We start from the raw sequence: 26,227 nt of genomic DNA, 5'->3' as shown, positions 1-26,227 counted from the left end.
CTGCAAATGAGAGAAGATGACAAAATGGAGAAGTTGGCGCGATTGTATTTGAAGGAGGTTGTCTCCAGACATGGAATACCCGTCTCTATTATCTCTGATAGGGATGGTAGATTTGTTTCAAGGTTCTGGCAGACATTGCAACAAGCATTGGGGACTCGTCTAGACATGAGTACTGCCTGTCATTCACAAACTGATGGGCAGAGCGAAAGGACGATACAAACGCTTGTAGACATGCTACGAGCATGTGTTATTGATTTCGGAAACAGTTGGGATCGACACCTACCGTTAGTAGAATTTTCCTACAACAACAGTTATCATTCTAGTATTGAGATGGCGCCGTTTGAGGCACTTTATGGTAAAAAGTGTAGGTCTCTGATTTGTTGGAATGAAGTGGGGGATAGACAGATTACGGGTCCAGAGATAATACAAGAAACTACCAAGAAAATCATCCAAATTCAACAACGATTGAAAACCGCCCAGAGTCGACAAAAGAGCTACGTGGACAGTAAAAGAAAGATATAGAGTTTGAAATTGGCGAAATGGTCATGCTTAAGGTTTCACCTTGGAAAGGCGTTGTTCGATTTGGTAAACAGGGGAAACTAAATCCAAGGTACATTGGACCATTCAAGATTATAGATCGTGTCAGACTAGTAGCTTACCAACTTGAGCTACCTCAATAACTCACGGCTGTACATAACACTTTCCACGTCTCGAATTTGAAGAAATGTTTTGTTAAAGAAGATCTCACTATTCCGTTGGACGAAATACAAATCAATGAAAAACTTCAATTCATTGAAGAACCTGTCGAAATAATGGATCGTGAGGTTAAGAGACTTAAGCAAAACAAGATACCGATTGTTAAGGTTCGATGGAATGCTCGTAGAGGACCCGAGTTAACCTGGGAACGAGAAGATCAGATGAAGAAGAAATACCCGCATCTATTTCCAGAAGATTCGTCAACACCTCCAACTGCTTAAAATTTCGGGACGAAATTTATTTAACGGGTAGGTACTGTAGTGACCCGAACTTTTCCATGTTTATATATATTAAATGAAATTGTTATCTACATGATTAAATGTTTCCAACATGTTAAGCAATCAAACTTGTTAAGACTTAATTAAATGAAATAAGTTTCATATAGACAACTGATCACCTAAGTTGGCCGGCAATTCACGAACGTTACAAAATTGTAAAAACTACATGTTGTGGTATATATATAGACATATATATATGGTTGACAAAAAATTATGATGAATAAGTATCTCACTTAGTATATTAACAATGTGTGATATACATAAGAAATGAGATTACTAAGTTAAGAAACTCGAAATGATATATATAACGATTATCGTTATGATAACGTCTTCTAAATACATATGTATCATATTAAGATATTGATACACTATATTTAACATGATAAAATGATATTTAAATATATCATTAAGTATGTTAACAATGAACTACATATGTAAAAACAAGACTACTAACTCAGGAATTACGAAACGAGACTTATATGTAACGATTATCGTTGTAACGACATTTAAATTTATATATATCATATTAAGATATATTAATATATCATAATATCATGATAATATAATAATTTAACATCTCATTAGATATAATAAACATTGGGTTAACAACATTTAACAAAATCGTTAACTTAAAGGTTTCAAATCAACATTTCCATGTAACGACTAACGATGACTTAACGACTCAGTTAAAATGTATATACATGTAGTGTTTTAATTGAAGGTATTTCGTATGCTCGAGAGACATATTAAATTAATGTGGCTAACATGTTATGATCCAAGTCGGGTCATACCCAATAACAAGCTTACCGACACCTTATATGTATTTGATCTTAACGATTGGTTCGTTAAATAAATACGCGACACTTGAAATTTAGAAAATCGGTTTTCTAAAATATGATTACTTGAGATAAATTATTTGGATAATTTATAAATATAATTGTTTAAAGGTTTAAATGATTAAGTTGTGTTATATTTTATAAAAGGTTATAAAATGTAGAAGTAACAAAAATATATATATATACATGGGTTTATATAAATGTATTGTTTTATAAAACAACTTGAATATTGTAATACCCATGATATGTGCAGAATTTTGGACTCCAAGAAAGAGCTTCCATGCTTGTTTTACTACTTCCTATATACACAACTTCATATGTGCATGTCTTACACTTGAACCAAAGTTTTGACTCACTTTCTCTCAAGTAAAAACTAGTCATTTCAAGCTTGCAAAAACAGAAAAATTCTGCTCAAAAATAGCAGCAGGCCGTGGCCTTTTTTGGGTGCTCAAGGGAGTTTTAATTTTTCTTACAAGCTCATATTTAGTGTCATTCAAATCCTAACTAATTACAAAGGTGTTGGGATCATTGCTTGTGGGTATTACACACTTGAGGCTTCAAGTTAGAAGCTCTACTTTCCTTCATCTTCATCATCATCTTGCAACCTTGAAAACAACCCTCAACTAGCTTGAGGAGGTATAATCTTACTTCCTTTAATGTTATATGTAAGCATATATTCAAGACTTGATATTACATGGAATTTAACTAAAAGGCTAAACATATAAACATGAACTTATCATTTTGCTTCCGCTTGCTTTAACACTACTACAAATTGGTTTTTGTAATCATGTTAACTTTAAGAACATGTTTTATGAACTTGTTGAATTCCATCAATGGTATCAAGAGCCGAGGTCTATGGATTATGCTTCGTATGTTGTCTTTAAACCCACTAAATTTGCATTCTAAGTACATGCATGAATATGGAATGCAAAAATTTTCGGGTTTGGGAGGGTTGGTATAGTTGGCCGATTTTAGGAAGAGTTCCAAATGGGTTTGGAACTTGCAAATTGGTCAATTTTGTTGTATGTTTAAGTTCACAATCAATGCCTTGACCTTATGATGTATGCATGTGTGTTTGAATGGATATTTGCTTGGTTGATTTATTATTTTGATATGGTTGTAATATTCATTCAATTTGGTTTGTAAAATTAATTATTCATTTGGTATGTAATATTAATTTTGGTTATGTAATTTATTTTATATTTGGTATGTAAAATAGATTAGGTTGCATTTCATTTTCTAGACAAAATGTATTAGGATATATTTTGTAAAATGATGAAGATGATGAAGACTTGAAGAACACATGAAGAAGCATTTGGGTGCAAGATTAAGTGGGAGTTTTAAAATCTCCTACTTTGTGTTATTACCCTTACCCGGTGGCATTTTGTTTTCGGCTAAACAAAATGCTTACCAAAAATGGCTTGATTGTGAACATATTGTCTTGCATGCTTGGTTGTTATTGTATAATTGTGGATTGTATGTTTGTATGCTACAAGTTAAATCACACATGTAAACAACAAACAAAACTAAAATTTAATTGGTTAAATTAGACGCTATTTACAACATGCAAAACGACAATTTAAATGGTTAAATTGAAATGGTAAAAGGACATTAATAAACGGTTATTAATAACATGATAAGGATCATACATATAAAATGGTTTATATCAAGTAATTGGCTTAATTACAAAACATGAAAATGGATTTTCAAATAAACCATACACTAAATGCATGTTGGTGTATGGTGCAAAAGTTTTCTCAAACTAGAATTAATGAAAACTTAAAATCCCTTATTAACAAGGCAAACAAGTTAAACGCCATCCTATTGTGTGACACTTAAAAGTATTAGGGAACTCATGATGGGATAAAGGTCACCTAACCGTTATGAGCAAACTAATATGATTAAGGTAAATTTCGCATGCTTGTGGGATAAAGGTCACCTAACCACATGTAAGTTAATTTTACAAGTCTATACAAGTAGGACGACTTGATTTGGGAATCATGAACTTAGGGTCACCGAAGCATGAGGAACAAATAGGCGTTGATGGGATAAATATGCCATGCAAAAGGATTGCATGATCCCATACTCTAGAAGTTGCAAATGGATTGCAATTGTCATTTATTGACTACCTAGCTAAATCAAATTGCGGGATAAAGGTCACCTAACCGAAATTTGGTTTACCGTTGGATTCTAGAATTTAATAGTTCAATTTGATTTAAAGGGTATTGAATGTTAAAATAAAATTGATACTTAAACGAACTTTGTTAATTTTGTAGATGGCCGCCAATAATAACAACAACATACCAAACGCACCACTTAACCTAAACAACCTATCATTAAGGTCTCTCTTAGAGAAAGACAAACTCAACCATACAAACTTTATGGATTGGTTCCGCAATCTTCGGATTGTCCTCAAACAAGAGGATAAAGCTTATGTACTTGAGGACCCCATTCCCGATCAACCGGATGAGGATGATGAGGAGGCAATGGCCTTTTACGATAAGTATTGCCGCGACTCCCTTCAAGTCTCATGCCTAATGCTTGGGACTATGATTCCCGAACTCCAAAAGGATTTCGAGCATCATAGTGCATACGACATGATAACGCAATTGAAGGAGATGTTCCTTCAACAAGCACGTGTCGAGCGTTTCGAGACCGTTCGGGCGCTACATGCTTGTCGTATGGACGATACCCAATCGGTTTCATCTTATGTACTTAAGATGAAAAGCCTTATCGATCGTGCTAACCGTCTTAACCTAAACATATCAAATGAGTTAGCCACCGATCTTATCCTTAACTCCCTATCAAAAAGGTTTGATCAATTTGTAATTAATTACAATATGAATGGGATGGATAAGAGCATAGGTGAGCTTCACGGTATGCTTAGAACGGCGGAAACTAGCATGGGTAAAAGGGCTTTACCCGTGTTAGCAATCGATCAAGGTGGGTCAAAAGGTAACACCTCTAAGCCAAAGGTGGCCAAGAGAAAAGGACCCGCCCATCAAGGCAAGGGAAAGGGGAAGATGGTTACCCCAACCAAGAACAAGAACAAGAAGCAAAAGGTTGCGGAAAAGGCAAACCCCAAGGAAGACCCATGTTTCGGTTGCGGTGAGATGGGTCATTGGAAACGAAACTGTCCGGTCTACCTTAAGGAGTTGAAGGACAAGAGGGATGCAGGGCAAACCTCAGGTAATATGTATATGGTATATATAGAGCTTAGTATTACTTCTTCTAATACATGGGTATTAGACACGGGATGTGGAACTCATATTTGCAATTCTTTGCAGGGGTTCAAAAGAAGTGATCATAAGGCGGGAACATCAAGTCTCTATATGGGCAATGGTGCAAAGGTGCATGTTAAAGCTCAAGGAGATTTTATTTTGAAGCTTCCAAGCGGATTGGAACTTATTTTAGAAAATGTTTTGTATGCTCCGGATTTGTGTAGAAACATTATTTCTATTTCTCGCTTAAAACAATGTGGTTACGTTGTTAATTTTATTGATGATGATATTCATGTTTCTAAAGATAATGTATTCTATTTCAAGGCTTCGCCTTCAAATGGAATTTATGAATTGGTTCATGATGACACATCATCGAGCTCTATATACCACACTAGCACCAAGAAACTCAAAAGGGATTTGAGTGATTCCTACTTATGGCATTGTCGCCTTGGTCACATAAACAAGAACCGAATGCATACACTTCAAAAGAATGGACTCTTGAAATCAAATGAGATGGACTCGTTTGATGTGTGTGAATCTTGTTTACAAGGCAAAATGACTAAAGCACCTTTCAAAGGGACCTATGAAAGGGCTAAGGACTTATTGGGATTAATACATTCGGATGTATGTGGACCCTTTAAGCCCATAGCTAGGAATGGTGAAAGATACTTCGTTACTTTCATTGATGACTTTAGTCGTTTCGGATATGTCTACTTATTAAGACACAAGGACGAAACGTTTGAAGCATTCAAAGAATATCAAAACGAAGTACAAAATCAACTCAATAAGACAATTAAGGTACTTCGAACCGATAGAGGAGGTGAATACCTAAGCGATGCCTTCCAAGATCATCTTAGAAGTTGTGGGATTATCTCGCAACTTACTCCACCCGGGACACCACAGCTTAATGGTGTGTCCGAAAGGAGGAACCGAACCCTAATGGATATGGTTCGATCTATGATGGCTAGAAGCTCGTTACCTCTATCATTCTGGGGTTATTGTCTATGCTCAGCGGCTCGTATTTTAAATATGGCCCCAACCAAGAAAGTGGAACGAACACCTCATGAGATGTGGTTTGGAAAACCTCCATCTCTATCATACTTAAAAGTATGGGGATGTGAAGCTTATCCAAAGCACTATAATGCTAATAAGTTGCATGCTCGATCCACGAAGTGTATCTTCATAGGATATCCCAAGGATGATATGGGATACTATTTCTATGATCCGACCGAGCAAAATGTATTTGTTGCTCGAAAGGCGGAATTCCTTGAAACTAAATTCCTAATGGAAGGAAATAGTGAAAGGAAGATAGATTTTGAAGAGGTTCAAGATCAAATAGATGATACACAATTGGTTGATACTAGCACTCAACATGAAAATGTTGAAAATGATCAAGTGGATGATCAAGGTACACAAGACGTTCGAAGATCTAGTAGGATTAGTAATCCTCCCGAGAGATATGGGTTTCTCGTGGATGGTTGCTATACGGTTGATTTGGATGAACCGACAAACTACAAAGATGCTTTATCAAGGATTGATAAAGATAAATGGCAGGAAGCCATGAACGCCGAGATGCAATCCATGTATAAAAACCAAGTTTGGGAACTTGTTGAGCAACCTCCTAGCTTTAAGCTAGTTGATTGCAAGTGGCTTTTCAAGAAGAAAACCGACATACATGGAAACTTGGATACATACAAAGCTAGACTTGTAGCAAAGGGTTTCACTCAAACTCAAGGGGTTGACTATGATGAAACCTTCTCGCCTGTGGCAATGCTAAAGTCTATTAGGATATTATTTGCCATCGCTGCTCATTATGATTACGAAATTTGGAAAATGGATGTCAAAACCGCTTTCCTAAATGGATATCTTGAGGAAGATGTCTATATGGTACAACCCGAAGGTTTTGTTGATCCGAAAAATCCTAAGAAGGTATGCAAGTTAAAGAAGTCAATCTACGGATTGAAGCAAGCATCGAGAATGTGGAATCATCGTTTTAATGAAGAGGCAAAGAAATTTGGCTTCATTAAAAATGGTGATGAAGCTTGTGTATACAAGAAGGCTAGTGGGAGCTCTATAATGTTCCTTGTGCTATATGTGGATGATATATTATTGTTTGGGAATGATATAACCACAATGCAAGAGGTCAAAACTTGGCTAAAAGGTTGCTTCTCCATTAAGGATCTTGGAGAAGCACAATACATATTGGGGATTGGGATCTATAGGAATAGATCCAAGAGATTGATAGGTTTAAGTCAAAGTACATACATTGACAAAATCTTGAAAAGGTTCAAGATGGAAAACTCTAAGAAAGGTTTGGTACCTATTCAAAGAGGAACCATTCTCAGTTCATCTCAGTGTCCTACCACGAAAGATGAACAAGAGAGAATGAAGAAAGTCCCATACGCATCTGCTATTGGGTCTATCATGTATGCAATGATATGTACTAGACCGGATGTGTCATGCGCTCTAAGCTTGACAAGTAGATACCAGAATAACCCAGGAAACAGTCATTGGATTGCTGTTAAAAGTATATTAAAATACCTTAGGAGGACTAAGGATATGTTTCTAATATATGGGTCTGGTGAGGAGGAACTCGCTGTAAAAGGTTACGTGGACGCGAGTTTCCAAACTGATCGAGATGACTCTCGATCACAATCCGGTTATGTCTTCATGTTAAATGGTGGTGCGGTCTCTTGGAAGAGTTCGAAACAGGAGGTTGTTGCGTTATCCACTACAGAGTCAGAGTACATTGCCGCCTCACTGGCAGCTCAGGAAGCTGCATGGATGAAGAAATTCATAGACGACTTAGGAGTGGTCCCTTCCATTCAGGACCCTCTTGAGATCTTTTGTGACAACGAGGGTGCGATTGCTCAAATCAAGGAACCTCGTGCTCATCAAAAGACTCGTCACATTGAGCGGAGATTCAACTACATCAGGGATGAGGTTGAAAAGGGAAAGATATGTATTCACAAAGTTCACACAGATCAAAATGTTGCGGATCCACTAACGAAGCTTTTACATGGGCCAAAACATGAAGGACATGTTTGTGCATTGGGGCTTCGATATTCTAGTGATTGGAAATGATCTATTTTATGTATTGTAACGGAACGAATTAGTTCAAACTCATTAATATAATTATGGTATTAATTTAATTATGAGTCATGTTCCAATTTTGCATATTTTATCCATGAATAAACTATTATTCTAAATTCCGTAGTCGATCACATTTGTGGGAACAAGTGTGAGGTTTAGACTATTATGAACTCGGATTGGTATACATTCAGGTTGAATGTGGGGCAAGGTTGCAACCAAGGTTCATAGATATTTGTGGGATACAAATATTGGAAGACCCGCTCTCAAGAATTACTGTATAGAGCCTTTGTGGTTGATCACATGTAATTTTGAGTAAAGGAGAATATCATTGTATCCTCTGACCTGAGATACATATTGGGTTCGGATATTCACCAAATATTGTGCCTTGATTCTTTCCTTTGCTATTCTGAAATATGGTAGTACATAAGGGAGAACTCAGGTATAATGTAAAGTGTATATCTTGAACGTATGTAGTCAAGATGGAATTTGTCCCTCTTATTCGTTGAGAGTCAGATGTCTAAGGCCTGGTAAAGTTAAATCTATAAGAGAGTGATCACTCTGTATCTCTTGGATTTAACATGACATCTAGGACGAAAGGATATAATGAAAAGATTCACCTATTCATATTCGAGATGGGAACTCGAAAGGGATGATGTTATTGAATGGCACATAGTCATAACATATTGGGGGTGATGGACGGTCGTTAGGTGGTATCCGTCACTTGCATTAATTTCTTATGTTTCTCGTGCAAGTGGGAGATTGAAGGTATTTCGTATGCTCGAGAGACATATTAAATTAATGTGGCTAACATGTTATGATCCAAGTCGGGTCATACCCAATAACAAGCTTACCGACACCTTATATGTATTTGATCTTAACGATTGGTTCGTTAAATAAATACGCGACACTTGAAATTTAGAAAATCGGTTTTCTAAAATATGATTACTTGAGATAAATTATTTGGATAATTTATAAATATAATTGTTTAAAGGTTTAAATGATTAAGTTGTGTTATATTTTATAAAAGGTTATAAAATGTAGAAGTAACAAAAATATATATATATACATGGGTTTATATAAATGTATTGTTTTATAAAACAACTTGAATATTGTAATACCCATGATATGTGCAGAATTTTGGACTCCAAGAAAGAGATTCCATGCTTGTTTTACTACTTCCTATATACACAACTTCATATGTGCATGTCTTACACTTGAACCAAAGTTTTGACTCACTTTCTCTCAAGTAAAAACTAGTCATTTCAAGCTTGCAAAAACAGAAAAATTCTGCTAAAAAATAGCAGCAGGCCGTGGCCTTTTTTGGGTGCTCAAGGGAGTTTTAATTTTTCTTACAAGCTCATATTTAGTGTCATTCAAATCCTAACTAATTACAAAGGTGTTGGGATCATTGCTTGTGGGTATTACACACTTGAGGCTTCAAGTTAGAAGCTCTACTATCTTCATCATCATCTTGCAACCTTGAAAACAACCCTCAACTAGCTTGAGGAGGTATAATCTTACTTCCTTTAATGTTATATGTAAGCATATATTCAAGACTTGATATTACATGGAATTTAACTAAAAGGCTAAACATATAAACATGAACTTATCATTTTGCTTCCGCTTGCTTTAACACTACTACAAATTGGTTTTTGTAATCATGTTAACTTTAAGAACATGTTTTATGAACTTGTTGAATTCCATCATTAATATGTATTCATACACTTTTTAAAGACTTCAAGACACATATCAAAGTACTTCTACTTAACAAAAATTCTTACAATTACATCCTCGTTCAGTTTCATCAACAATTCTACTCGTATGCACCCGTATTTGTACTCGTACAATACACAACTTTTAAATGTATGTACTATTGGTATATACACTACAATGATCAGCTCTTAGCAGCCCATGTGAGTCACCTAAGACATGTGGGAACCATCATTTGGCAACTAGCATGAAATATCTAATAAAATTACAAAAATATTAGTAATCATTCATGACTTATTTACATGAAAACAAAATTACATATCCTTTATACCTAATCCATATACCAAAGACCAAAAACACCTACAAATACTTTCATTCTTCAATTTTCTTAATCTAATTGATCTCTCTCAAGTTCCATCTTCAAGTTCTAAGTGTTCTTCATAAATTTCATAAGTATAGTTTCATAAAAATCAAGAATACTTCCAAGTTTGCAAGTCTACTTCCAAGCTTTCTAATCCATTCCAAGTAATCATCTAAGATCAAGGAACCTTTATTATTTATAGTAGGTTATCTTTTTAATTCAAGGTAATATTCATATTCAAACTTTGTTTCAATTTCTACAACTATAACAATCTTATTTCGAGTGAAAATCTTACTTGAACTGTTTTCGTGTCATGATTCTGCTTAAAGAACTTTCAAGCCATCCAAGGATCCTTTTAAGCTAGATCTATTTTTCTCATTTCCAGTAGTTTTATCCAGAAAACTTGAGGTAGTAATGATGTTTATAACCTCATTCCATTCATACATATAAAGCTATCTTATTCGAAGGTTTAAACTTGTAATCACTAGAACATAGTTTAGTTAATTCAAAACTTGTTCGCAAACAAAAGTTAATCCTTCTAACTTGACTTTTAAAATCAACTAAACACATGTTCTATATCTATATGATATGCTAACTTAATGATTTAAAACCTGGAAACACGATGAACACTATAAAATCGGATATACGCCGTCATAGTGAAACCGGGGGCTGTTTTGGTTTGGATAATTAAAAACTATGATAAACTTTTATTTAAAAGTTGTTCTTCTGAGAAAATGATTTTTCATATGAACATGAAACTATATCCAAAAATCTTGGTTAAACTCAAAGTGAAAGTTTGTTTTTCAAAATGGTCATCAAGATGTCGTTCTTTCGAAGGAAATGACTACCTCTTTAGTAATTGACATGTAACTTAAATTTCTGACTATAAACCTATAATTTTTATGTTTGGATTCTTAAAATAGAGTTCAATATGAAACCATAGCAATTTGATTCACTCAAAACGGATTTAAAATGAAGAAGTTATGGGTAATACAAGATTGGATATTTTTGATCTTTTTAGCTACGGGAAATGTTTAACAAATCTATACAAATCATATCCTAGCTAACTTATATTGTATTATACATGTATTCTAATATATTATGTAATCTTGGGATACCATAGACACGTATGCAAATGTTTTGACATATCATATCGACACATGTATATATATATTATTTGGAACAACCATAGACACTCTATATATACAGGGTTGAGGTTGATTCCAAAAATATATATACTTTGAGTTGTGATTTAGCCTGAGACACGTATACACTGGGTCGTGGATTGATTCAAGATAATATATATCAATTTATTTCTGTACATCTAACTGTGGACAACTAGTTGTAGGTTACTAACGAGGACATCTGACTTAATACACTCAAATCTTTAAAACATAATAAAAATGGTTGTAATTATATATTGATCATACTTTGATATATATGTACATATTTGTATAGGTTCGTGAATCGATCTGTGGCCAAGTCTTATTTCCGAGGAAGGAAATATCTGTGAAAGTGAGTTATAGTCCCACTTTTAAAATCTAATATTTTTGGGATGAGAATACATGCATGTTTTATAAATGATTTACAAAATAGACACAAGTACATGAAACTACATTCTATGGTTGAATTATCGAAATCGAATACGTCCCTTTTTATTAAGTCTGGTAATCTAATAATTAGGGAACAGACACCCTAATTGACGCGAATCCTAAAGATAGATCTATTGGGCCTAACAAACCCCATCCAAAGTACCGGATGCTTTAGTTCTTCGAAATTTATATCATATCCGAAGGGTGTCCCTGAATGATGGGGATATTCTTATATATGCATCTTGTTAATGTCGGTTACCAGGGGTTCACCATATGAATGATTTTTATCTCTATCTATGGGATGTGTATTGAAATATGTAATCTTGTGGTCTATTGTTACGATTTGATATAAATAGGTTAAACCTATAACTCACCAACATTTTTGTTGACGTTTAAAGCATGTTTATTCTCGGGTGAATACTAAGAGCTTCCGATGTTGCATACTAAAATAAGGACAAGATTTGGAGTCCATATTTGTATGATATTGTGTAAAAACTTCATTCAAGAAACATATGTCGATGTAATATATTTATATTGTAAACCATTATGTAATGGTCGTGTGTAAACAGTATATTTTAGATTATCATTATTTGATCATCTACGTAATGTTTTTAAAACCTTTATTGATAAAATAAAGGTTATGGTTGTTTTAAAAATGAATACAGTCTTTGAAAAACATCTCATATAGAGGTCAAAACCTCGCAACGAAATCAATTAATAGGGAACGTTTATAATCAATATGAACGGGACATTTCACTGTACGTGAAGTTTTCAAAGTGTGCATTTTGGTTGGAAGAAGTTCAATTCCTCGGTCACATAGTGAACAAATAAGGTATTCAGGTGGATCCAGCAAAGATTGAAACCGTTGAAAAGTGGGAAACCCCGAAAACTCCGAAACACATACGCCAGTTTTTAAGACTAGCTGGTTATTACAGAAGGTTCATCCAAGACTTTTCCAGAATAGCAAAACCCTTGACTGCATTAACACATAAAGGGAAGAAATTTGAATGCAAAGATGAACAAGAGAAAGCATTTCAATTGTTAAAGAAAAAGTTAACTATGACACCTATATTGTCATTACCTGAAGGGAATGATGATTTTATGATATATTGTGACGCCTCAAAGTAAGGTCTCGATTGTGTATTAATGCAACGAACGAAAGTAATTGCTTATGCATCTAGACATTTGAAGATTCACGAACAGAGTTATACGATGCATGATTTGGAATTAGGCGCGGTTGTTTTTGCATTAAAGACTTGGAGGCACTACTTATATGGGGTCAAAAGTATTATATATACCGACCACAAAAGTCTTCAACACATATTTAATCAGAAACAACTGAACATGAGGCAGCGCAGGTGGATTGAATTGTTGAATGATTACGACTTTGAGATTCGTTACCACCCAGGGAAGGCAAATGTGGTAGTCGATGCCTAGAGCAGAAAGGAAAGAGAACCCATTCGAGTAAAAGCTATTAATATATTCGGGAACCTGGTATAGGGCTGAAAGAATTTGGGTACCAAAATTTGGAGATATGAGAGAAATGGTACTTAGAGAAGCTCATAAAACCAGATACTCAATACATCCTGGAATGGGGAAGATGTACAAGGATCTCAAGAAATATTTTTGGTGGCCGGGTATGAAAGCCGATGTTGATAAATACGTAGGAGAATGTTTGACATGTTCTAAGGTCAAAGCGGAGCATCAGAAACTATCAGGTCTACTTCAACAACCCAAAATCCCGGAATGGAAATGGGAAAACATTACCATGGATTTCATCACTAAATTGCCAAGGACTGCAAGTGGTTTTGATACTATTTGGGTAATAGTTGATCGTCTCACCAAATCAGCACACTTCCTGCCAATAAGGGAAGATGACAAGATGGAGAAGTTAGCACGATTGTATTTGAAGGAAGTCATCTGCAGACATAAAATACCAATCTTTATTATCTCTAATAGGGATGGCAGATTTATTTCCAGATTCTGGAAGACATTACATCAAGCATTAGGAACTCATCTAGACATGAGTACTGCCTATCATCTACAAACTGATGGGCAGAGCGAAAGGATGATACAAATGCTTGAAGACATGCTACGAGCATGTATTATTGATTTCGAAAATAGTTGGGATCGGCATCTACCGTTAGCAGAATATTCCTACAACAACAGCTACCATTCAAGCATTGTGATGGCGCCGTTTGAAGCACATTATGGTAGAAAGTACAGGTCTCCGATTTGTTGGAGTGAAGTGGGGGATAGACAGATTACGGGCCCAGAGATAATACAAGAAACTACCGAGAAGAGCATCCAAATTCAACAACGGTTGAAAACCACCCAAAGTCGACAAAAGAGCTACGCTGACATTAAAAGAAAATATATAGAATATGAAATTAGAGAGATGGTCATGCTTAAAGTTGCACCACGGAAAGGCGTTGTTTGATTTGGTAAACGGCGAAAATTAAATCCAAGGTATATTGGACCATTCGAGATTATTAATCGTGTCGGACCAGTTGCTTACCGACTTGAATTACCACAACAACTAGCGGCTGTACATAACACTTTCCACATCTCAAATTTGAAGAAATGTTTTGCTAAAGAAGATCTCACTATTCCGTTAGACGAAATCCAAATCAACAAAAAACTTCAATTCGTCGAAGAACCCATCAAAATAATAGATCTTGAGGTTAAAAGACTTAAGTAAAACAAGATACCAATTGTTAAGGTTCGATGGAATGCTCGTAGAGGACCCGAGTTCACCTGGGAACGAGAAGATCAGATGAAGAAGAAATACCCGCACTTATTTCCAGAAGATACGTCAACACCTCCAACTGCTTAAAATTTCGGGACGAAATTTATTTAACGGGTAGGTACTGTAGTGACCCGAACTTTTCCATGCTTATATATATTAAATGAAATTGTTACTTACATGATTAAGTGTTTCCAACATGTTAAGCAATCAAACTTGTTAAGACTTGATTAATTGAAATAGGTTTTATATAGATAATTGACCACCCAAGTTGACCGGTGATTCACGAACGTTAAAACTTGTAAAAACTATATGATGACATATATATGATTATATATATAGTTAACATGATATTATGATAAGTAAGTATCTCATTAGATATTTTAACAATGAGTTATATACATAAAATTGAGTTTATTGAATTAAGAAACTCGAAACATATATGTAACGATTATCGTTGTAACAACATTTAACTGTATATATATCCTACTAAAATATATATATTAATATATCATAATATAATGATAATGTAATAATTTAACATCTCATTAGATATAATAAACAATGGGTTAACAACATTTAACAAGATCGTTAACCTAAAGGTTTCAAAACAACATTTACATGTAACGACTAACGATGATTTAACGACTCAGTTAAAATGTATATACATGTAGTGTTTTAATATGTATTCATACACTTTTGAAAGACTTCAAGACACTTATCAAAATACTTCTACTTAACAAAAATGCTTACAATTAGATCCTCGTTCAGTTTCATCAACAATTCTACTCGTATGCACCTGTATTCGTACTCGTACAATACACAGCTTTTAGATGTATGTACTATTGGTATATACACTCCAATGATCAGCTCTTACCATCATTTAGCAACTAGCATGAAATATCTCATAAAATTACAAAAATATTAGTAATCATTCATGACTTATTTACAAGTAAACAAAATTACACATCCTTTATATCTAATCCATATACCAACGACCAAAAACGCCTACAAACACTTTAATTCTTCAATTTTCTTCATCTAATTGATCTCTCTCAAGTTCTATCTTCAAGTTCTAAGTGTTTTTCATAAATTCTATAAGTTCTAGTTTCATAAAATCAAGAATACTTCCAAGTTTGCTAGCTTACTTCCAATCTTGTAAAGTGATCATCCAATCTCAAGAAATCTTTCTTATTTACAGTAAGATATCTTTCTAATACAAGGTAATACTCATATTTAAACTTTGATTCAATTTTTATAACTATAACAATCTTATTTCGAGTGGAAATCTTACTTGAACTTGTTTTCGTGTCATGATTCTGCTTCAAGAACTTTCAAGCCATCCAAGGATCCTTTGTAGCTAGATCTATTTTTCTCATTTCCAGTAGGTTTACCTACTAAAATTAAGGTAGTAATGATGTTCATAACATCATTCGATTCATACATATAAAACTATCTTATTCGAAGATTTAAACTTGTAATCACTAGAACATAGTTTTGGTAATTCTAAACTTGTTCTCAAATAAAGTAAATTCTTCTAACTTGACTTTTAAAATCAACTAAACACATGTTCTATATCTATATGATATGCTAACTTAATGATTTAAAACCGTAAACGTGACGACCCGAGAATTTCCGACTAAATTTAAACTTAATCTTTATATGATTTCAATACGATAAGCAAAGTATGTAATGTTGAGTCTAGAAAATTTTGAAACGATGTTCATATATTCAATTGACCTTTGACTGTGCTCGACGATTCACGAACAATTTCTGGTAAATACATATATATGTATAATACAAAGTAGTATTATTATCATGAGTAATATTATTATTATTATTATTATTATTATTATTATTATCATTTTTATAGTTTATATCATTATTATTATTTAATAATTTTATAGATAATATAAATATAATTATTATTAGTATTATTATATTAATAGATTTAGTATTAATATTTATAAAACACAGACAAATCTAAATTCTGTTTAACATCGCTATCTAAACTATTTAATTTGTCTATTTGATCTAACATACCGATCCAATTGTTATAAACACAAACAAAATCTGTTTGATGTCACTTTCTCCTTTTCTTAATTTTCCTTTGATTGAAAGTTTTGTCAACCAATTATCGATATTTAACAAGTGAATTATTCAAGGATATTGATTAACTTTATTCTGTTTGCTTTATGCTCGACCAATCACAACCTACATACATAATCACATATGCATTACACGTACATATAGATATCATCCACTCCATCATCTCTTTAACTCTTCTATTACTATCTTATATATGAATACAAGTATATGAATATGATATTATATCAAAAACTTTCGCACTTTGTTTTCTTTTCTTTCTGGGATCAAAACCTAGAACCAACCTAAACCATCTTATTCACTAGTGTGTTCTTCTTTCATTCGTTTACGAAACCAACTTGAACACCTCTCTTCCTTGCTCCTAATTTGCCGAGAAGAACAATCTTGGACAACTTGTGTTCCTCTTATGCAAAACCAACACAAACCCAATCATTCTTTCTATTTCTATTTTCGGTTTAATATAGAACCATCATCACTCCGATCCCTAACAAGATTATCCACTACTCTTTCTATGTTTAACTATTAATCACCACCATTAACAAACCACCACCCTAAACTTCAACCTTCCACCATCGATCACCATACTATCCTCATCACCTCTAACCGCTATCTCTCCACTTCTCTTCTCTCTCTCTACTAAACGTGTTCCTCGACTAACCTTTGATCAAACCACTACAACAGTCATTAAAACCTATGGATATTTCTATATTGTTCATCACTAGATTACCGAAAACCTCACCATTATCTTCTCCTCTCTCTCTTCTTTTCTCTCTTGTTTCAGCAAACATCGAACACAAACAAGCAACCTCTACTTCCTTTATTTCCTACTGCTTTTTGCAGCTGTCAAACGCCACTATAGCTGCTATATTATTTCTGTTGTTGCAATCTTTCGAACAGACACAACACAACCCCAAAACATCACCATTTTCGCTGTTCTTCTACTGCTATTACTCACGTCCGTATTCTACTGCAGATTGAAGGGATAATGATGATACAGTGGCGAGGTAATGAAGGTAATGATAATGATTATGAAGATATTGAATTGTCTGATGCCTAAGTTTAAGTTATACTATTATTAATTTAGGGAGCTATCAATAGAAAATGTTTAAAGTCTTAGCAACTTGGGTTATAGAATATTAATGTATGGTGGGTTATCAAATAACTTAGTAGGACACTTCATGGCCGACCAACGTGGGTCTCTTAAATTGACATATCCTTTTTTTTATATTCGTGTACGATTAAAGATATGGAGAGTAGCACATTTTGACTAGAATGGTGATAAAAAGATGATAATGAATGGAAAATTTAATACGAAAGGGTTTGATGTTAACCGAATACATAAAGATGATGATAGTGATAATGATTAAAATGATAATTGATAATTATGAAAATAATTATGATGATTCATGTATAGCTTAGGATGGGATGACGATGATGATGTAGATGATCATGATAATACACGACATGATGATGATGATTATAATGAGAAGATGATGATGCGGGTATAATGATAGATGATGATGATATTAACGTAAGATGATGATGATAAAACTGTTATATAATATAAAAGTAATTAAAATGGTTATAATAACAGAAAAGCATGGTAGATTAGATGGTTAGGGGTGTTTGTGACTATCTAAGAGGTCCTGGGTTCGAAACCATGAGTGTGCAAATATTTTTTTCCAATAAAAACTGTTCTAAGAGTGTGGGCCTGTTGGGCCGTGATCCTAGTGCACTGGGCCGTGAACTTCTGCTGTTGGACTATTTGTGTTTACATGGGTTTACAACTGGGTCATGAACCTTGCTTCAGTTAGTGGACCGAGATTACATTCTCAGAATGGGCCGTGAATGATTTGTGTAGCTGGGCTGAATATGATGTTGGGCCGATGGTGAACTAAACATAGGATCCGAATCTCTGTTTAAATGCATTACTTCTGAGAATTTATTAAATAAAATGGAATGGATGATTGGTTTAAAGGTGTTTCGAGTGAGCGAGAGGTCGCGGGTTCAAGTCCCGGCGAGGGCATTATTTTTAAAGCCTTTTCTTGTGGAGATAGCTACTATTATTAATTTTAGTATTATTATCTTTATTATCATTACTAACATTATTATTATTATTATTATTATTATTATTATTATTACAATTATTTTATCACTTTTATTTTTATTATTATCATTATTAACATATAACGTTTTTATTAGTATTATCATTATTATTAAGAGTATTATCATTTTTATTATTATCATTACTATTATTATTTCTAGTATTATTATAATTTTATTTTTCACAAACAAATGTTATCTATACAAAAATACATTACAAGTCAACTAATATTACATACTAGTATGTTATTAACTAATATAATACTATTTATATTGATAAAACTTTAATTAAATTATATATTTATTACAAGAATAATTTATTTAAAAATACTAATTTTAATAAATTATAAAATATAAGTAAACTTAGTTGATTAATTGGGATATGTGTTAATATATATACTTGATATAGGTTCGTGAATTCGAGACCAACCTTGCATTGTTCAATGTCGTCATATGTATTTTTACTACAAAATACATTATGTGAGTTCATTTGCTCCCTTTTACTCTTTACATTTTTGGGACTGAGAATACATGCGCTGTTTTTACAACTGCTTTATTAAATGCTTTTGAAATACATTTTGAACTGCGAATACATGAAATGCTTTTATAAATGTTTGACGAGATAGACACAAGCAAAACATTCCTCGAATGAATTATGTGGACGTGATAATTGCCACCATTGAATTATGTGGACGTGATAATTGCCACAATTGATATGAATATTTTCCCCCTGATTATTATTGCTTGATAACCTAAGAATTAGGGAACATCACTAATTTTGAGAATTAGTGCACGCCTAATTGACGCGAATCCTAAAGATAGCTACCGGGTTTAACACCCCCACCCAGAATGTTCACTAGACAGAAGGGCTAGTGGGCGTGGTGTTTAGTACTTCGAAGTTTATATGATTATTATACAGACAAATATATTCTGTTTCGGGGATATTATTATGCGCATTATATGTTAAGGTCGGTTACCAAGCCAAGCAATGAATGAAAAGTGAATGTTATGTATCGAGAGAATGATTTTATACACAGGTTATGTGTATGATATTTTTGTACACGAGATATGTGTACGGTTACTAAGATTTATGAAAAATGGTTTCGTACACAAGAAAGGTGTACTGGATTTAAAAGATATCGCATGTACATTTCAGGTGGGTATAGGATTCGGGCCCATTTGTACCATGCAGCATTTAAATCTTGTAGTCTATCAAAATGATGAATTTTTTATTGTTTATGATAAACTTATGAACTCACCAACCTTTTGGTTGACACTTTAAAGCATGTTTATTCTCAGGTATGAAAGAAATCTTCCGCTGTGCATTTGCTCATTTTAAAGATATTACTTGGAGTCATTCATGACATATTTCAAAAGGAGTTGCATTCGAGTCATTGAGTTCATCAAGATTATTATTAAGTCAATTATAGTTGGATATATTATGAAATGGTATGCATGCCATCAACTTTCGATGTAAATGAAAGTTTGTCTTTAAAAAACGAATGCAATGTTTGTAAAATGTATCATATAGAGGTCAAATACCTCGCGATGAAATCAACTATTGTGAATCGTTTATATTGTATATGAATAGGGCATTTCAGTTGGTATCAGAGCGGTGGTCTTAGCGAACCAGGTCATGCATTAGTGTGTCTAACTGATAGTTGTTTAGATGCAGTGTCACCAGAATGAATCAACCAATTCATCTGATGGATTCGTATCCTACTTAATCATTAGAGACAAAAAGAAGGTGATCCTTTCCATCACCCAAATCCACCTATTGGCAAAGAACCTGGAGCACTTACCGGTGAACCAGTCTGAAATATCATTTTCACCCTCATTTCTCGAATATCTCGTCATGATTACATAATATCTCAGATTCTAAACCTTATTCATTCGTTTGTTCCAACCGACAATCATCCCGAAATAAAGGAAGAAGTCAACCAACTTCGCGCTCAAATAATCAATCTAAAAAAAACGTGGTACAAAACCTACCAGCTTCAGCAACAGCACCGATAATGTAATGACCTGGAATTTTCCGACCAAATTATACTTATGAGATTAATATTTATATAAATTAAACCATACCAACATGATAAGCAATCCAAATTGTTGAGACTTGTGTTTTTGAAAAGAGTTTTACACAACGTTTGACCGTCCAATATGACCGATGATATCACGAACTATATAACATACGATAATTATACGTTTGTGTATATATATGTATTTATATATATTTAATATGATCTAAGGATGGTTTAACATCTCATTGTGTACTAATGACAATGAGTTATAAGTATATTTTGAAACTACTAACTTAAGTTTTCAAAACGATAACTATATGTAACATTCTTTGATATATATACTTATAATCTATAATGCTTATACATGTATCGTATATATAATGTATTTAATCACTTTTTAAGGACTTAAATACATAAAACAATATAAGTATATTCACAAAAGATAGTTATATTTGAATTCTCGTTCCGTTTCCTCAAGATTTCTATACGTATATCTAGGGTATATGTACCCGTATCATACCCAGCTTCTATATGTATTTACTATTAGTATATACACATCAAATCAACATCCTAATCAACATTATTACTGCCCTAGATATGAGGTAACTAGGATTTGTCAAGTAGTATGAATTATTAGTAAGAAAACAAAATTAGGAATCCTTTTCTTTCTTTATAAACTAAAAACGTTTTTATAAATGAACACCATTTCTTCACTCCATTTTCTCATACCTACACCCTCATTTCTCTCTCAAAATACTCCTAACTTCATACTTGATCATCTTCAAGCATTTTCCCCATCATTTAGCTTCAATTACAAGCCTTAAACACCATAAGAAAACTCTTTCAAGAACATATCAAAATAACCACCCATTTGAAGAAGTTTACTTCCAACCTTTTGATCTAACTCCACCACTCTTTGATTCCAAGGTTATTTCTAATCTTTTTCAGTAACTTTGTCCAAGTAACTTGAGGTAGTAACCTTGTTCATAATCATATTCAATTCATATTTATATAGCTATCTTATTTTGTGGTATAAAATTTTAACAACAAGAACATAGTTTGAATGATTTCAAACTTGTTCACAAACTAAATAGATCCTTCTAACTTGACTTTTAAAACACTTCAAGACCTGTAATATATCATAATGATATGCTAACCTAACAAGATATAACTTGGTTTTAAAAAGAACATCTTAAAAACTGAATCTACGTCGTCAGAGTGCAACCGGGGGCTGTTTTGGGTTGGATAATTAAAAACCATCTTGAACTTTGAATTGGAAGTTCATGTTCTGGAAAAATGATATTTCTTATGAATATGTTAACACATAAAAATTTCATGATTTAACTCAAAGTGTAAGTATTTTTAGAAAAATGATCATTAAATGTTGTTTTTATGATGGAAAATGATCACTTTCATAAGTTTCACCAAAGTTTGACCTATACCCTATGATTTCGAATACAAACTAAGGTATTTTCAGTTCATATTCTTAAAATTTGACTCGATCCAAGGAAGTGGCAAGTTGAACCAACAAAAACGTAGTTGTAATGAAGAAACTACGACTAAAACAAGATTGGGTATCCGAAGCTAGTTTAGCTACGAAAATATTTGGAGAAAAAGTAAATTAATCATATCTTTTCTAATTCATATGATATTTTATATATAATTACTTATGATTTGATTTTATATATTTCAGGACCACCCGTAAACAACACGAGAAGATTAATCATAAGACCTCATGATTGTACGCAACACGTCATTTGACAACACGGTACTTTATGTACGCAACACGTCATTTGACAACATGGTACCATGGGTCGAGATTAATTCTGATCAATACGAATACGATGGGGTCTTTATTTATTTTATTTAAGCAACTTATTGTGGACCACTCACATCGGACTGCTAACTACGGACTAAGAAAATATTAAAAGTATATATAAATATATATATATATATATATATATATATATATATATATATATATATATATATATATATATATATATATATATATATATATATATATATATATATATATATATATATATATATATATATATATATATATATATAACGATTACTTAAAAAGAAAATATGTTGATATATTATATATATGGTTAGGTTCGTGATATCTATCGGAGACCAAGTCGAATTAAATACCTTCAAGGCAAAAGTGAGTTTCATTTGCTCCCTTTTTAATTGCTTTTGCAATATATATTTTTGGGCTGAGAATACATGCGCTGCTTTTATAAATGTTTACAAAATAGACACAAGTACTTAAAAATATATTCTACTTTGAGTTGTACCACTGGCATATTTCCCTGTAGCTTGGTAACTACTATTTACATGGGTATTGTAAACGCGAATCCTGTTGATAGATCTATCGGGCCTGACGACCTCAACCGGACTGGACGACCAGTATTCAACGGTTGCACAGTACTTCGTTTTGGTGACTACACTTGGTACGGTGTATTGAGATTTCATAATAAAGGGAATATTTGACGTTGATTAAATGTTAAGTATGGTTACCAAGTGCTCAACCACTTAGAATGCTTTACATACACTTGCGAGTGTATTATGTTTATGATTATGAAATCTTGTGGTCTATTAACATATTGAAATGATTGTTATGATAAACCTATGAACTCACCAACCTTTTGGTTGACACTTTAAAGCATGTTTATTCTCAGGTACGAATTAAGTCTTCCGCTGTGCATTTGCTCAATATAAGGACATTACTTGGAGCCGATCATCGCAATGGGACCAAATGTTGATGACTTCGTCCAGGTGGATTAGGACGGGTCCTTTCAGTTGGTATCAGAGCGGTGGTCGTAGTGAACCAGGTCTTGCATTAGTGTGTCTAACTAGTAGTTGTTAGGATGCATTAATGAGTCTGGACTTCGACCGTGTCTACATGTCAAAAGTTTTGCTTATCATTTCTAGTCGGAAATCATCTGCTTATCATCCGTAGGAAATTACCTGCTTATCATTCATAAGTCTAGACACGTTTTACTGCATTTACTGCATTGATAGTGTATAGACGAATTCTTATCTTATCATATCTGTTATTGCGAACTTTGACTGATATCTTTTCAAAGATTCTCCGTAATTTACGGGATTTTGGTATTATATATACATATGTAAATTATGTATTGAAGAGTACCAAATCTAACTCCTCTAATCTATTCCATACCAAAAATTCATTTTCCCCATTATACAAGATGGATTCCGCATCTAGTTCGAATTCTTCAGATTCCGACAGTTATGCCGATATGGATTTCCATTCGGGCTCCGAAAGCAGCATCACCGGAATGGATCAACCAATTTCCCATCATCTATTCTGGATGAATTGGGGATGGGTTCGTAATATACTAAATCACTGGAGACAAGAAGAATGTAATCCATTCCATCCACCAAATTGCCCTCTTGGCGATGAACCTGAAGCACTTACCGACGAACCTATTCGAAACACCATTTTCTCTCTCATTTCTATAGTATCTCGTCACGATTATATACTATCCCATATTACAAATCTTGTTCATTCGCTCGCTCCAACCGCCAATCATCCCGGTGTACTAGCAGAAGTTAACGAACTTCGCGCTCGCGTGACGGCTTTGGAGAACATGGTGCCAAGGTTGCAAACACCAGCAGCAGCACCAGCAGCATAATCAGCACCACCATCAATAACATCAACAATACCATCATCACCACTAACAAACAACATCCACATCACACGTCCCGACATCATAATCTGTCCCACAAACATCAACATCATACGCACCATAGATACCAAGGAGTACCAACAATAATGAACGATGAAGTATTGATCCATAACTTCATTGATATTCTGCGAAGAATATGTGGTTTCAAAAAAGTTTTAGAGATTTCTTATTCTAGCTCAAACCGAAAAGCAAATGAGATTAATATCATATTAACTCATTAAATTCATGATTTCATCTGAAGAAAATATATATGTATATATGTTTTCATAAAGATTGTAATTAAAAGTTCTTTTGTACAAAATATTAATGGTGAATTTTTTTTTAACGGGTAGGTAATACCCGAGGAATAATTAGATTTCATCTTAATAAGTTACATTGTACATTCGTCGAAGCTGATTCAATAGTCATTTACTATCCTACTTACAACCACCGATATACGTATCTGTTCACCGCAGAATAACCATTTTCATTCAATTTCATATTTGGATTTTGACTTCCCAGAATCCAACAAGTGGCATATGAAGAAAACATATGACAAAATAAAATCTGTTAGAAACAAACAAATTAACTATGAAAATTTTTGTTAAGAATCCACGCTAACTGTTCCAGCTAACTGTTCCTAGCTAACTGATTACATTTTATTTATCGCAGTTTATTTATCGCAATTTAATTATCGCACTTTTATTTATCGTCATTTAATTTCTGTAATTATTTTACGCACTTTAAATATCGGGACACGTATACAATGTTTTGACATATCATATCGACGCATCTATATATATTATTTGGAATCACCATAGACACCCTATATGCAGTAATGATCGAGTTCTCTATACAGGGTTGAGGTTGATTCTACAATAATATATATAGTTTGAGTTGTGATCGAGTCTGAGACGTATACGGGTCACGACACGTATTAATTAATTCGTATATTATATATTAAACTATATATAAATTATTGGACTGTTACTGTGGACTATCGACTGTGGACTAATGACATTGAAAAATTAAAATGAATTAAAATATTGATTATAACATATGAAACTAAACATTTCTTCAAGATTGCCACTTGATTTCATCTTAAACCTCATTGTATCTCGACGATTACAATCAGCGTTCAAATCTATCATGATTCTTAAAAACACCTCAATCGAGAGGATAAACCAACCGCACTTCATCTACGTAAGAAAAGATTGATGCATATAGTTATGCGCCTAAAAAACCCTCGGAAACTGAGTAAACGTTTGACACGTATCTGTTCTAGTTCCTTTGACATTGTTATTACCGAAGATCGTTTTGCAATCCCTTTCTAAAGTAGCTAATTTTGTCACAGCTCCAGCAAGTCAACTCCGACTTTTCATCCGAAACAACTTTATTATAACCGTGATATATATGCGTACTCTTTATTGTTACTGGGGAACCTTTTATATTCCACAATATTACCATCAGCAATTAATCATTCTAAAAACACAATTCTCCTGAAACTACCTCGGTTTGATAACCGATGACCCAGATCAGTTAACTTTGAAAATGCTGACGAAGCAGCATGTTGTAGATGATCTTAATGGCCAAAAGTTTGATGATAAAGAAAGGAGTGTTAGGAATGCTCGATAGAAAATTTAGTACCGAAAAACGGATTATGCGAAACTATGAAGAAAGCCGTGGACAAATCACAAAGAATA

The sequence above is a fragment of the Rutidosis leptorrhynchoides genome, chromosome 8 (genome assembly GCF_046630445.1).
Source record: "Rutidosis leptorrhynchoides isolate AG116_Rl617_1_P2 chromosome 8, CSIRO_AGI_Rlap_v1, whole genome shotgun sequence".
In the NCBI taxonomy this organism is placed as follows: Eukaryota; Viridiplantae; Streptophyta; class Magnoliopsida; order Asterales; family Asteraceae; genus Rutidosis; species Rutidosis leptorrhynchoides.
This window is presented reverse-complemented; position numbering follows the sequence as displayed.